A 16,453-nucleotide genomic window follows, 5' to 3' on the forward strand; every position below is an offset into this window, starting at 1 on the left:
ATGAGCGGGAACAGAAAAAGTAAAAACAGGAAGATGGTAAAGTGTGGAGCGAGATGATTTTAATAAATGTTAACACAGGTTGTTCATCCTGTTGATTATTGTTTATTACGTTACATCAGACCTGGTCTCTCTGAGACACTTCACCTGCTCACGTCTCCACTTGTGTCCTCCATTAGTTCCTCAAATCATTAGATTCACAGTGTTTGGTCCAGTTTTGGTTCGCTTTCTCACCAGGAGGACCGCACCAGAGTTCGCTAAGTGATTCGGATTGAGACCAGATCTTTTTGGGGGTCTTGGTACGATTGTTTTGGTGCGAACTCGAGTGCGATTGCCTGGTAAAACGAACCGCACCAAAAACAAACTTGAGTAGTTTAAGCAAACTAAAGCCTGTAGGTGTGAAAGCACCCTTAAACATTATTGCACTAAAATTGATGAATTTAATTAACTCTGATTAGGAGCATAGCTAGTACAGATAGCTAAGTTAAAATACAACTGGGTTGTTGAGGTAAACACACTGTACACACCTGGTAATAAATACTGATTCATTATGCAAATGGTTTGTTGGTTAATTATCTTCTAACACAGCTGTATCAATTCGAGCTGTTAGATTAGACTGAGTTTTACCAACTAGGTGAATAAACTGACAACTGAGTCAAACTTCAGTAAGTAATGTGTTAGAGTCCCAACACAAACTAAACATCTAACTTAAATAAAATGTAAAATCATTATGAATAACAAAGAAACCAGTAAATAACACTAATTGATTCTCTGTTGTTCTCTTGTTTGGGAGTGTGGGGCTGTATTAAACTAAATTACACTAAACAATAACTGTAATTTATTAAACTTTCACCACTTTTAGTCACATTTGTAAATTAAATGTTTTACAAACGTAGAAGAAACACAAAGTTTAAACTGCAGCTCAAGATTAAAGAATCAACAAGATATAAAAATAGTTAAAATACTTAACAATAGATAAATAAATAAGATGAATGATGATAATAATTAAATGTTGATAATGACTTAAACGAATCCCGAAATGCTTTGCGACACAATGACGTCACTGTCGTATCACGATCCAACATGTCGGCCCTCACTAAACGTTGTGCTGCTGTTAGTCGACCTTCTTGCAGGAGTTTGAGCTCTTTTAATAGATCTATGTCTGTCAGCTCGGCCTCCTTCTGTTAGATTTGGATTTCAGTCCTTTTCCTGGTGTCCACCTCTGCAGGTGAGCTCTGACTGTCTTCGTAGGAAATCGGGTAGATGTCGGTTCAGTCGGCGGTGGATGGGTGGAGCAGGAGGAAGGAGACGAACATGTATTTCCACCTTTAGAAACTCTGCAGCTGCTTTTATCACAATTAAATAGTGACAAAGTGCGATAAACAGACACAAAGTGCATCTCTGTGGTAATAGTGAAGGTACGGCTTCATAAAGTGTGATCATTTGTGGACACTTGAAGTAAATAATCATAAAAGACGAAGGACGTCGTTCTCGTTTAGAGTCGTGAGGTCGTATTTATGCTCAATGTCTCCAATTTTATTTTAGGTCCTATTCAGAGGGTCTAAGTAGAAACATAGAGCAGGATCCACGTCCCCTGATCGATTAGTCCACATATTAAATGTCTCCACAGACAATGAGCCACTGATCCTGTAAAATCCAGTTTCACTTTCATTTTCTAAAATGTAAACTCGTTAGTAGCTGAGCAGACATAAATGTTCTTCATCTTCAGTGTAGAAATATACTGTAAGGTACTGCACTTTGTCATATTACAGTGTTAAACAGCTACAACAGCAAAGTAGCTACAGTCAAAGACTGATAGAAATGATCCAGAGTGGACAAACAGGTCTATCTATAGGTTAAATAATAACCTTTGTGGTTGGTTAATGTCTGATTTAACTCATTTAGCATCTTGTCATAGTCATTCTACCGACTGAGCTGCATTAACACACATTTCAGAGGCTCAGATAAATGACCCCATTTAAAACCTGGAGCTTCTTCCATGTCTGTAGTTTGTTAGTAAGACAGTGAGATTAGAACTCAAACCAGGGGTCAACAGTGTAAAGATATTACCTGAGCCGGTTCTGTCTGTAAGTCCTGCTTCTTCTTTAAAGATTGTAAATATTTTATTAGGGCTGAACCGAAATAGCTAGATATTTATTAGTATTGGTTTTTTCAATACTTTGATATTTCTTATTTTTATTTATTTTTTAACTAAATCTAACATATCTGTAATAATTTACTGTACTGGTGGTGTTAGTGTAGAAATACGTCGGATATTTCTCAGCTTGGGAGCCAACATCCTTTATTTTCTAGTCACAGTTAATGTGGAAATACGCATTTTAAAGGCTGCTACAAAAAACAAGGCAAGAAAAGTTAGCTTTTCACTGTTGTTTATTAAAATACGCATCCTGCTGTAACTACACCAACTTATTTAGTACACACATCAGCTTGATATTCACCAAGTAATCGAACTGTAGCTCTGGAGCCCAATAAGTAGTTGGGTCTCTCGCTTAAAGATTTTTCTATCAATAAACCCGGAATAACACTAAACCAGACTACATGCAAATTAGAAAATGTATTTTAAGAGTTTAAGAATAAAAGTGACAAATTTGTTGCTGAATGACCACCTTCATTATTCACCCTCCATTAATGGAGACAGACCGTTGATAATAATGTGAAATCAGCAAGAACAACAGGAGACTAATGTTAGTAATAAACAACAGCCAGATAAATAAATGATCAGAATATCAGAGATAACACTTAATGTGAACACACAGAAATGTTTGAGTTACATCTAAACACCTTCACTACACTCAGGTGATCCCCATTTCACTAATTGTGGGACTACTAGCATCAAATATCTGAGGGGGTGAATATTAAACACTGATTTCATCTTACATATTTTTATTTTATTTACATCACTTTGTAGAAACCTGTTTTCACTTTGACATTAATGAGGTATTTTTCTGATTTCTTTTTTTTTTTTTTTTGTCAAGGTACCAACTTTTATTGACCATGATTGATTTATAATGTCAATAAAAGGATGAACCATCAAACAGGGTGAATACATAGTTAAAATAGATAATTAACTGATTAACTGATTAACCATCAGTACGGGTGAGAAATTTGACCTAAATGAATGATCTGATAAATATATACTCTCTCTGGCCACTGTATTAGATACACCTGTACATTCTAATATAATACAGCTCTGCCATCACTTTCTAGGGTTTTTGTTTATTATCGAGTGGGCAGTGGAGTTGTCCTGGAGTGGTTCTAATGTGTAGGCTGATCTCATTCCTGTTAAAAAAATAGCATCATGATAAAATAATATTAATAATAATAATAATAATAGGCAAAAACAAACTTCTCTATCAGTTCATCTCAGCACTAGAAAAGAAGACATTGATAAACTATAATATAATCAGTGAATTTCACCTAAAGTTACCATATTATTGCTCTTTTGGGGGAATAAAAATAGGTCCCTGAAGTCACCAAAATGTGCTTTTATTCCTACATTGTCTCACTGAAATTGAACTATGACACTTAAAAAATTCCATAGTAGACAATTAAATGCACATTTCAACCCTCACTCTCAACTCTCTCAACGCTCAGTAGTCCAGCACTGGAACAGTCTACCAGAGCCTGCAATAACTAACTGGACTCCATAATAGCTTATAGACATTAACTGTTATACTGAACTTCCTGCTGCCTGACACATAGTATGTTATTGTTACAGGTCCCAGGTTTCAGCACCTGTAAGCAGCTAAACATATCCTGAAATACAGGAAAGAATTGATGAGACAGGGAGACGTGGCTTTCCTTTGCTGAGCTCTCCACCATTATATTTATTCACACACACTTATTCATACAACTTTCACTTAACACTGTACATTTTGTCAATTTTCAGTGTTTTTACACATACTTCATGTCCACAAAACAAACACAATAGAATACTAAATCCATGTGGAACTCATCTTATCTCACTTTCCCACTTCTCTTTTCTCAGTTATCCAAATAAGCTTTTGGTTCTATTTACCTCTTACAGGCACTACAACAAAAACACTATTCAGTATTACTTGGACATGTACAGTATTAATAAACAAATCTCAACCATGTTCAAACTCTTAAATTTACACTTTACACAACTGAATTCAAACATGAGAATGAATATATGTGTAGATGCACAACTGTTAGAGAAGACATGTGGCCAAAGCTAATCCTTTATCCCTGAATAACATGCTTGCTAGCAAATAAACCAGTGTCAGCTGCTATTGTCACTACCCGCGGTAAATACCGTTCTCACAAATGCAAACAAACTAACTGTTCATTCAAAACCATCTGTCGTTCTTTGTTAACCGAACTTTTGCAAAGTTTATACATGTTACTAACCTGAAATACAGGAAAGAATTGATGAGACAGGGAGACGTCGCTTTCCTTTGCTGAGCTCTCCGCCATTATGAGGAAGACGACGCGAGACACACTAGAGGCTGCGACCTTTGACCTAAACCACAATCTCACACTGTCACCTGCTGTCGTAAAAAATAACACTGTCTTGACACTATAACACTTTACCCTTTGCAAGAAAATAGGTCTTTACAAAAGAAAACCACATCATCTATTAATATTCACACAAATGTGATCACACAGTTGTGGGCATCACAAGCTCCCTCACAAAATAAAAATGGCTCCTGACATTTCTCTAAACCTCTTAACACATTTCACTTTTAACCTTATACCAAAACTCTCTGATCCTTAAATCACTCTTTAACAAACAGGAATAGTGGATGGAATGTATGTGGGTGGAGTGTTGGTTGCAAGATAAACATATGGTACATAAGGTGTTAGTGTGCAAAACACAGGACCTGACATTACCTAGACTGGCGAACATTGGTTCCGCCTCAGAAAACTGCTATACACGTGTTGTAATAACTTTATATTAATAATATATATCACTTTGAATTCCCTTCTTATATTTATACATTATTGAAACATTCAACAAAACAATCACAGATACTTGAACAGTATAACTGATGCTTCTTGACAGCAGTTACACATACGCTCAGCTGCTGTTCTTCCACTCTTGTTCTTTGTGGGGTATGCCTGGGCAAATCTGGTGAAGTGATCGATCACTACAAGAATGTATTCATACCCTCCACGACTAGTTTCCAGGTGCAGGTAATCAATACACACAAGCTCCAAAGGGAAATTGGATGTAATGCTCCCCATTAGCGCTCGAATGTGTGTTGCAGACTTCTTGGACTTAATACAGGGACATTTTCGAGTGACATATTTTTCAATGTCTTTAGCCATAAAAGGCCAGTAGAATCTCTCCTGTGCCAACATGACCCATCTCATTGTGAAGATGTTTCAAAGCTCGACTTCTATACTTTACAGGGAGGACTAACTGCTTCCTTTCATTCACTTGTCTGTAAAGGAGATCATCCTCAAGGTGTAATCTGCTCCACTCATGCAGTAGTTTGCGAGTGCCTCCTTTTACTGCTTCAAATGTTTCTCCTGCTGGTTTGGTGTCTGATCTCTTTAACTCAATTATCTTGCCTACGGTTTCATCCTCTCTCTGGGCTCTCACAAGATCATCATGGCTGATGGTGGGCAGGTGAGAATGCTGCTATGAGTCTGGAGAAGCAATGTTTAATGCTGCCACCCAGGCCACATCTTTCAGCTTCGCTGTCTGACTCCGTGTGCATCAGTATGTAAAGTGAAGGAGAGGTTGAAATCTGGATATGCCAGTACAGGTGGGTTTGTAAGGAGCGTCACAAGTTGTTCAAGGGTTCCCTGATGCTCAATGGACCAGTCAATAGGCTCTTTGGAAGGTAGCTGTGGGCATTTGTTTCCTTTTCCAGGTGTAATAGACTGGGCCCTCCCTGGCTTTCAATCTGGGAAAAATCCTGGATGTATGAGTAGTATGGGTAGTAGCCCAGGAATCCAGTCAACTTCCTCACATCACCAACGGTCTGAGGTGTCTTACTTGACAGGGTTTACACAGCTTCAAGGTCACATGGGTCGAAACAATGCGACCCACGTACCTGACTTCTCATCTGAAAAGTTCGCATTTTTCAGGTCTCAGTTTTACCCCATGTCTCTGAAGAGCCTGAAGGACTTCACGAACAGCCTCAACATGCTCGTCAAATGTTTTCATATAGCAAAGGACATTATCAAGGTATGGAGTGCAGCATTCGTCCCTGAGGGACCCTAACATCTCCTCCATGCTTCGTTGAAATGCCGCGGGGCATTTGAGAGTCCAAATGGGATGCGTATCCACTCATAGAGACCCCATGGAGTAATGGAGGCAGTGAGGTGGCGAGAACCCTCAGTGATGAAGCCTTGATGGTAGGCTTTTCTCTTGTCCAGGACACTAAACCAGGTCTGGCCACCCAATGTGTCTGTCAGGTCTAGTATTCTGGGCAAGGGGTGTCGATCAGGGACAGTCTTCTTGTTCAGCAGGTGACAGTCAATGCACAGCCAAAGGCTGCCATCTTTCTTCCTCACACAGAAAACGGGAGCTGCATATGAGGACTTGGATTTAACTATCCAGCCTTTCACCAACAGTTCTGTTATGTAGTCTTTTACCTCTTTAAACAGGGGCTGTGTGATTGAGGAGTATGCTTTCTGGACAGGAATCTCATCTTTAAGGGTGACTGACATCTGCAGGCTGAGTATGCATCCAATGTCACCACAGTCATGTTAACTTTTTCTCATTGTTCAGCATCAAGGTGGCTGAGATCGACAGGAGGTTGCCATTGCGCTGGGCTGGCACCATCAGATGTCGAAGCAGCACTGTTGATAGTTACTGTGGGTTTGAGTGTTTCAGGTGGGTCTGTTACAATCACTTTATCCACATAATGGAGGCTCTCCTGTGATCTACTTTCCCGTTAAAGGCAAGGCTGCCTTGTTCAGACATCTGAGTCGGTAGCGACTGCTTCATAAGCTCAACCATGCTTGTCAGTTTCTCAACTTTCTCTGTTAACTGCTGGATCATATCTGTTTTAGGTTTCTTTGCTGACTCTTCCTCTTTAACACCAGGGCACTGAGTAGCATTAACTTCGAGCTGGGCACTGTGCACATTTGAATGTTTCTGGCGGGGAGTTAGATCCAACCGCCGTTGTCTTTCACCTTCATCACTCATTATTTTTTTAATCTGTTTTAAAATTGCCTCATCAGTCACTTGGTTGTCAGCAGGCAGTGCTTTGAGCTCTCAACGAATGTCTTCATGCTTGTGTCCTAAGCCTTGATACACAGTGTGGAGAAAAACATCTTGGACTGTACTCCCACTGTACCTGACATCTACGCTGTTATGTTTTGAAGCCAGCGTGATCTTTTGTTTAAATCCTATGATGCGATATAAGAACTGCTGAAGAGTCTCATTTTCCTTTTGTTTAGTGCACATCAGTTCTTGGAATAGTTCTGTATTAGTTTGTTCTCCCAGGTGTGAGTTGAGAAAGCCTTTTAGTTCCTCTACTGTTAAATCATCCTTATCCATACATGTCTTTGAAACTTTCAGGTCTGATTACCCTGAGGAGTGCTCTTACAATCTCTGCATCACTGAACTGTTCCTTTAAGCCTTCTTCAATCTGCTGGCAAACGCTGTCATAACTGATGTCTGCTGCCAGATCTCCAATCTGACCCCCTTGAATCTTGAACTTCTCCGATGGAGGTATGAAAGATCTCTTAGGGAGACCACTTTGTCAGGTGTTATATGTGAGTGTTCAGTTAAACCTCTACTGGCAGATGTCTCACTATTTTGTGACACTGTCTGTTTACTTACAGGTGACTGAGGTACAGTCACACGAGTGGGTGTGGGCACATACTGTGTACCTTTCTTACTAAGCTCCTCGTAGCTAGTGAATAGATTCTGCAGTTCTGCATCATGGGAGCTAGTGGGTGTAGCGACTGCGCGGTGACTCACACTGTCTGTGACAACTCCAGTAACTTCACTATTGCTAGTTAATTAGTTACAGACACATTAATATCACCAACTACATTACCTGCTTCAGCAATATCAGCTTCACTCCTTGAGGACAAGGGATCTGCACCATCATTGTTAAAGATTCAAGATTCAAGATTCAAAAAACTTTATTGATCCCAGAGGTTTTGCCTCATTACCATTTTTCACAAAACAGACAGAAAGAAAAGGAACCACAACCAGGAAAGATCCAACACAAACATAAATACACAATAACATCAATACCGAAAAACTCAATATATATACAGAATATGTAAATAGATAAATGAAATTGGGTCAATATATGCACAGCAAGGTTATGACAGTATCACTTCCCCCACACCTTACAGAGGGGGGGGGGAATTGTACAGATTGATTGCCACAGGTAGAAAGGATCTCCTGTGGCGCTCTGTGGAACATTTAATGTTAATAAATCTTTGGCTGAACGTGCTCCTCTGTCCAACCAACACACTGTGCAGTGGGTGGGAGGGATTGTCCAAGATTGAGAGGAGTTTGGACAGCATCCTCCTTTCAGCAACAACATGTAGAGGGTCCAGCTCCACCCCCAGAACAGAGCCAGCCCTCCTAATCAGCTTGTTTAGTCTGTTAGTGTCTCCACCTTCATGTTGCTGCCCCAGCAGACCACAGCATAAAAGATGACACTGAAACCACAGACTTATAAAACATCCGCAGCATGGTGCTGCAGACGTTGAAGGACCTGAGTCTCCTCAGGAAGTACATCCGGCTCTGAGCCTTCCTGTACAATGCTGATGAGTTTTTGGTCCAGTCCAGTTTGTTGTCCAAGTACACTCCCAGGTATTTGTACTCGGACACGACCTCCACCTCCTCCCCCTGTATAGAGAGAGGGATGACAGGACTCCCAGATTTCCTGAAGTCCATCACCAGCTCCTTTGTTTTGTTGATGTTAAGTTGCAGATGGTTGAGTCCACACCAGTCCACAAAACTGTCCACCACTCCACGGTACTCTGTGACATCTCCACCCTTAATACATCCTACAACTGCAGAGTCATCAGAGAACTTCTGAAGATGACAGGACTCTGAGTTGTACCTGAAGTCTGAGGTGTACAGGGTGAAGAGGAATGAAGACAGAACTGTCCCCTGTGGAGCACCTGTGCTACAGACCACAGTGTCAGACACACAGTTCTGCAGGCGGACGTACTGTGGCCGGTTGGTGAGGTAGTCCATGATCCAGGAAATCAGGGGAGTGTTGACCTGCATGTTTTTTAATTTCTCTCCCAGCAGTGCAGGTCGGATGGTGTTGAATGCACTGGAGAAATCAAAAAATATGATCCTCACTAAGCCCCCAGGCTTATCCAGGTGGGTGTAGGTGCGATGGAGAAGGTGTATGATGGCGTCATCCACTCCAATATGGGGTTGGTAAGCAAACTGGAGGGGGTCAAGTGAGGGTTTGACCAGAGGTCGGAGGGACTCCAGGATCAGCCTCTCAAAAGCCTTCATGATGTGTGATGTCAGAGCCACTGGTCTGAAGTCATTGAGGACTCTGGGACGTGGCGTCTTATTCACTGGAACAAGGCACGACTTTTTCCACCCTAGAGGAACTCTCTCCAGGTGCAGGCTGAGGTTGAAGATGTGTTGGAGAACAACACATAGCTGAGGAGCACAGGCTTTCAGCACCCTTGGGCTGACCCCATCAGGACCTGCAGCCTTTGTGGGATGAAGCCTGTTCAGCTCTCTTCTCACCTGCTCAGCTGAGATTGTTAGGGTGGTGGCTGAGTCGTGTGGGGGAGGGACTGAGGAGCAGGTAGTGAACTGAAGTGGGCTCTGTGGATCAGCCTGGAATCGATTGAAGAAATTATTAAATTCATTGGCTCGGTCCACAGTCCCTACAGTCTCCTGGCTGCTGGACTTGTAGCCAGTGATGGTCCTCATGCCCCTCCAAACCTCCCTGGTGTTGTTCTGTTGAAGACTTTGTTCCAGTTCTTTCCTGTAAACCTCCTTCCCCTCCCTGATCCTGACAGACAGCAGTCTCTGGACCCTCTTTGCTGCCTCCCTGTCTCCTGATCTGAATGCCTTCTTTTTGTCATTCAGGATGGTTTGGATGTCCTGAGTGACCCAGGGCTTATTGTTTGGGAAGCAGCAAATGGTTTTTGTAGGTACCTGGGTGTCCACACAGAAATTAATGTAGTCAGAGATGCAGTCTGTCAGTCCATCAATGTCCTCACCATGAGGTTCACAGAGAGTCTTCCAGTCTGTCTCTTCAAAGCATCCCTGCAGGGCAAGGTGTGCCCCCTCTGTCCACCTCTTTACAGTTTTAATGGTGGGAGGCTGCCTGTGAACCAAAGGTGTGTATTGTGGGAGGAGATGTACCAGGTTGTGATCCGACTTCCCCAGAGGGGGGAGGGCAGTGGAGCTGTAGGCATCTTTAACATTAGAATACATCAGGTCCAATGTCCTCTCCCCCCTGGTGGGACAGCTCACAAACTGGGTAAAGGTAGGAAGTGTCTAAATTACATACCAGAAACATGACTCTTTATGACTGTATCTATCACATCCTTTAACTCTAGTAAGTGTGCCATACCTGAATCCTCAGATTTTACTAAGGCCTTACTGCACATGAAACTGGTGATGTACTCAAAACAACCGTCCTCATCTCCTATCATAAGGCGAGATGTGTCCAATCCTGGCACTGGACTCACTGACTTGGCAACCTGGAACAGTTCATCAGCGCTTAGGGTGAGTAGGTCTTTCTTGATGGTCCACACCAATTTTTTTAATCTGTTTTAAAATTGCCTCATCAGTCACTTGGTTGTCAGCAGGCAGTGGTTTGAGCTCTCAAGGAATGTCTTCATGCTTGTGTCTTAAGCCTTGATACACAGTGTGGAGAAAAACATCTTGGACTGTACTCCCACTGTACCTGACATCTACGCTGTTATGTTTTGAAGCCAGCATGATCTTTTGTTTAAATCCTATGATGCGATATAAGAACTGCTGAAGAGTCTCATTTTCCTTTTGTTTAGTGCACATCAGTTCTTGGAATAGTTCTGTATTAGTTTGTTCTCCCAGGTGTGAGTGGAGAAAGCCTTTCAGTTCCTCTACTGTTAAATCATCCTTATCCATACATGTCTTTGAAACTTTCAGGTCTGATTACCCTGAGGAGTAATCACCTTCTGCTGCCATAACTGCTTCTTTGTTCCTCATCCTTGATCCCAAAGTCCTGGATTCTTGTTCAGTCTCAGTCCTAAGTCGTCTTTCTCATAGGTGACACACAGAGCATAAACGCAGCCTCTTCATCAGGTGTAGCAGATTATGCAGCTGAACATTGTCATTTACGTTTCTTGAGGCGTTTCCCTGCTGTAGGCAGGAATGACGATTCTTCATCAGTAGGCAGGAAAACTGATGTCACTGGATGATGCTTTCTGGTTGCCAGGTCACCGATGGGTAGTGACTTTTGTTGCACTGGTCTGAAATCACTGGATCAGCTTCCAACCACATGGCAGAAGTGATCCCTGTACGGGCCAGCAAAAAACTGTTATAGGTCCCAGGTTTCAGCACCTGTAAGCAGCTACACAAATCCTGTAATACAGGAAAGAATTGATGAGACAGGGAGATGTGGCTTTCCATTGCTGAGCTCTTCGCCATTATGAGAAAGACTGCGGGAGACACGCTAGAGGCTGCGGTCTTTGACCTAAACCACAATCTCACACTGCCACCTACTGTGGTAAAAATAACATTGCCCTGACACTGTACCACATAACCCCTTGTAAGGAAATAGGTCTTTACAGAAGAAAAGCACATCATCCATTAATATTCACATAAATGTGATCACACATTAGTGGGCATCACATAATCACCCATATGAGGATGGGTTCCCTGTTGAGTCTGGTTCCTCTCAAGGTTTCTTCCTGTTGCCTTCTCAGGGAGTTTTTCTTGCCACTGTCGCCCTCGGCTTGCTCATCAGGGACAATCTGATTATTATGATTCATACACATTTACTGTTCATGTACTGTTCTTTGGATGTGTAAAGCTGCTTTGTGACAGAGTCAGTTGTAAAAAGTGCTCTACAAATAAAATTGAATTGAATTGTTATTTAGATCTTTGATGTGTTTAAAGGTAAACTAATAAAAACTGCTGCAGTTTGTTATTCTATTGCTTATTCTTGGTTTAAATGTAGAAAAATACACAAACTGAATATTGAAATTAAGTATTCGTCTTTATTGTCTTCATTGGTAGTTGGGACATTTCTAAAACAACCTTTAGATAAATTTGAAAGCTGATGAGTTATGATAATTATAAATTAAAAATGAGACAATGTGTAATTGAGTAATCTTCAGAGCTGTGTGAATATTAAGTGATGTAAATAAAAGTATTTGCTTAAGAATTATATCACTAACTTTTACTTCTTGTTTCTCTCTGCATTTGTTTTTCCTGTTTTTGTTCAGGTGTAAAAGAGATAAATACAAAATCTGGAGACAGTGTCACTCTTCAGTGTAGCGGTTCCAGAAATACTTCATTTGAGCTGTTAGAATGGAACAAACTTAAGCAGCCTGAGAATCTGATTCTCTACGTGTGGAGAGATGGTAAACCAAGGCCAGACCAGAGTGATGACTTTAAAAATAGAGTGGAGCTGAAAGATCCAGTGATGAAGAACGGAGACTTTTCTGTGGTTCTGAAGAACGTCACCATCAATGATACTGGAACATATGAGTGTCGTGTTGGATATGGAGGAAAAAAGCAGCTCATCAACACCATCAACCTGACAGTTGAACCAGGTGAGTTAGTGTGTGTGTGTGTGTGTGTGTGTGTGTGTGTGTGTGTGTGTGTGTGTGTGTGTGTGTGTGTGTGTGTGTGTGTGTGTGTGTGGATCAGAGTTGAAGCTGCTTCCTGGTTGTTGATGTGAGAGTGAAACATCACAGATCAGATGTTGGTGTTGATGAGACTTTGTAGAAAACAGCTGGTATGAGTGATGGGATCAAAGTGCAGTAGATAATGTCTGACAGGAGTTAGAAGAGGAAATGGATTCTGTTGTGTTCTTCACTCATCACCTACCTGACACTGTCGTATTACAGATTAAACCACAAACAAATCAACACAGTTCAAATGAACATTATAACATAAGAAGAAATTAGCTGGCAGAAAACAGTCACCTTTTCCAGCTGGAAAGTATTGTGTGTACGTCGAGTTCAGACCAGTGTGCACTCGACTTTGTTTCCCCTCAGCTTCTGTCACACTCTTTTCTACCTTTGTCTACCTGCTATATAATTCTGTTTTTCCCCACTTTTTTGCCTCTTACTGAGCAATACAGTCAAAACAACATCTGATCAATACGACCTAATTCAACACGATATCTGATCAATACGACCTAATTCAACACGATATCTGATCAATACGACCTAATTCAACACGATATCTGATCAATACGACCTAATTCAACACGATATCTGATCAATACGACCTAATTCAACACGATATCTGATCAATACGACCTAATTCAACACGATATCTGATCAATACGACCTAATTCAACACGATATCTGATCAATACGACCTAATTCAACACGATATCTGATCAATACGACCTAAATCAACACGATATCTGATCAATACGACCTAATTCAACACGATATCTGGTCAATACGACCTAATTCAACACTATATCTGATCAATACGACCTAATTCAACACGATATCTGATCAATGCGACCTAATTCAACACGATATCTGATCAATGCGACCTAAATCAACACGATATCTGATCAATACGACCTAATTCAACACGATATCTGATCAATACGACCTAAATCAACACTATATCTGATCAATACGACCTAATTCAACACGATATCTGATCAATACGACCTAATTCAACACGATATCTGATCAATACGACCTAAATCAACACGATATCTGATCAATACGACCTAATTCAACACGATATCTGGTCAATACGACCTAATTCAACACGATATCTGATCAATACGACCTAATTCAACACGATATCTGATCAATACGACCTAAATCAACACGATATCTGATCAATACGACCTAAATCAACACGATATCTGATCAATACGACCTAATTCAACACGATATCTGGTCAAAACTATCTAAGTCACGCTCTGTCTTCAGACAGAAACACGGATCCTTGTTCCAGAAATCCATACCATCCAAAGATCTACCTGTAAAATTAAGTTTGCATAACTGAGTTTACATAAGTTTGTGTATGAAGGTGCAGACTGGTTTCTGTGTGAGTGTGACACAGCAGTAATTTAACCTAAAACATGTGACAGTACATGTTCATCCATATAAACTCCAACCACTACAACTCCTGCTAACTCACATCTGCTTTTTCCTTCTACAGATTCGAACAGGGGACATGTTGGACTGGCAGTCGGCCTGTCAGTTGTTGGTGGGCTTCTTGTTGTTGGTGTTGTTGGTTTTGTGGTCTATAGAAAATACAAAGGTCAAACAGAACAGCATTCATACTGATCTAGTGAAAATGCAGGTGAACATCAGCATCTCTTCAGATCTTTGACTCAGTCCGTGAGTCCTGCTGCTGGTTCCTTTGTGACCAGTTTAACATCCAGACTGGACACACAGCAGACAGAGGTCAGCTGAGACTGATGGTGATGTGGTGTTATTCTATATTTTTCTCATAATCAACAAAGTATCAGTCCATGGAGAGCTGTGGTTCTCTGCTCAAAGCTTAGAAACTAAAATACAGAATCTTGTTGTGCTAAATGCTTTATAACATAGGACTGTGATGTGAATGAGAGGTTCACTGCTCTTTATTCTACTTAGAACACTAATATCTGCATATTATATAAATTAAATGTCATTTAACACTAGTATCTGTGATTTAACACTAGTATCTGTCATTTAACACTAGTATCTGTGATTTAACACCTGTATCTGTGATTTAACACCTGTATCTGTCATTCAACACTAGTATCTGTGATTTAACACTAATATCTGTGATTTAACACCAGTATCTGTCATTTAACACTAGTATCTGTCATTTAACACTAGTATCTGTCATTTAACACTAGTATATGTCATTTAACACTAGTATCTGTCATGGTTGGTGCAGACTTTCCCCTGATCTTGTTTGAGAATGATGCATGTTATACTACACATTAACACTACTGAAATACTCTATAAACATATAAAATTATAATTATAACATGTAATGTCATAATGTTGTTTGTTGTGTGCAGCTTCTTTTATTTACTGGTGCTTTTAATTTGCTGTACTCTACATAAATATGTCAAACTTCATTTGTCAATAAAGTTTGATTTCATATTTGATTTCTGACTCTGTCTTTATCAGTAATGTTGATGAGGAGCAGGGTTTATGTTTGGAACTTCTCTGACCTGTTGAACATGTTGATGCAGGTTTGATCAGAGCTGGAATCAAAAGAATCAAACTAGTTCAAAGAACCTTGACTTGAACAGTGTCTGAAGGATTCAACTTAACAAATCTACAACCTCTGTGATCCAGGACCAACCAGGAATCAAACCATCCGTCCTGGACTTCTCCACCCACAGACACCCCTTTGGGAGTTTTCTAGTATTTTGTGGTGTCACTTCACGGCCAGTTCCTACTGAATCACTGTCAGAGGATCAGACTGAGCAGACTGGAAACAGCCAGCAGATGGCAGCATATTATCTCTGCAGTAACATGTAACAGTAGCATGTTACTGAATCTGAGTCACTGAACCCAAGGTCCATACGAGGCAGGAAGCAGAGACTCACAGAAACTGTCCACTGCTCCTTCACCAACTGCAGCCCCACAAACCTTATGCAGGTTTTACAATAGCAACAACAGAAAGTGTGAAAGTGTAAAATGTTGTGTTGCTGGTTTCATTCTGGCTCCTGACATCATCACACTGTGAAGACTTGAACGTTCTTCTTCCAGAGACCTATTTTTAAGATCTGCTGTGACTCTGTGACTGAGCAGTGGATCAGTCCACAGCCGTACACACTAACAGACTGCCGTAGATGACCTGCACCATATCCAAGAGGAACTGTGGACCATTGGTTCCTACAGAACTGCTTCAGATCAGCCATATTCTGAGGAGGTTTGGTGTGAATGTCTCTCTTCATGTGACTCCACAGCATCTCTAGTGGGTTGAGGTCTGGACTCTGTCTGAGACGCCATTCTGTAGTAGATTTACTTCAGTGTTTATGGTCAATGTCTTTATGTTTGTTGGATGCTGTAAGTACATTTATTATCTTATTATCTAATTATCAGTAAGTAAAACTGTGCTGGAGCCAATTCCAGCTGCCATTGGGTGATTGGTGGGGTACACCCTGGACAGGTCAGCAGTCTATCACAGGAGCTACTGGAGGCCTGTGTGTGTTAATACAAACTAAATAAGCTCTATTCTGCCATCTGCTGGAGAGGAAACACACTGACTAGTTAGCTACAATGAGGAAGGAAGTGGGAACTGCTGCGACCAAACTCAGTGTAGATGTTTTGTAAAGTCATAAAATGGATCAAGCAGCTCTACAGT

The 16,453-nt window shown here is 40.9% G+C and overlaps 1 long non-coding RNA gene across 1 annotated transcript; it reads left to right on the top strand.

Moving 5' to 3' along the window:
* Positions 1-784: 784 nt before the first annotated feature.
* LOC113168402 lies at positions 785-15,166 on the top strand. Its single transcript, XR_003299401.2, has 3 exons — positions 785-1,225; positions 12,382-12,711; positions 14,300-15,166. It is a non-coding gene; the product is annotated as an uncharacterized LOC113168402 (long non-coding RNA).
* The last annotated feature ends 1,287 nt before the right edge of the window (positions 15,167-16,453 follow it).

The sequence above is a fragment of the Anabas testudineus genome, chromosome 18 (genome assembly GCF_900324465.2).
Source record: "Anabas testudineus chromosome 18, fAnaTes1.2, whole genome shotgun sequence".
NCBI lineage: Eukaryota > Metazoa > Chordata > Actinopteri > Anabantiformes > Anabantidae > Anabas > Anabas testudineus.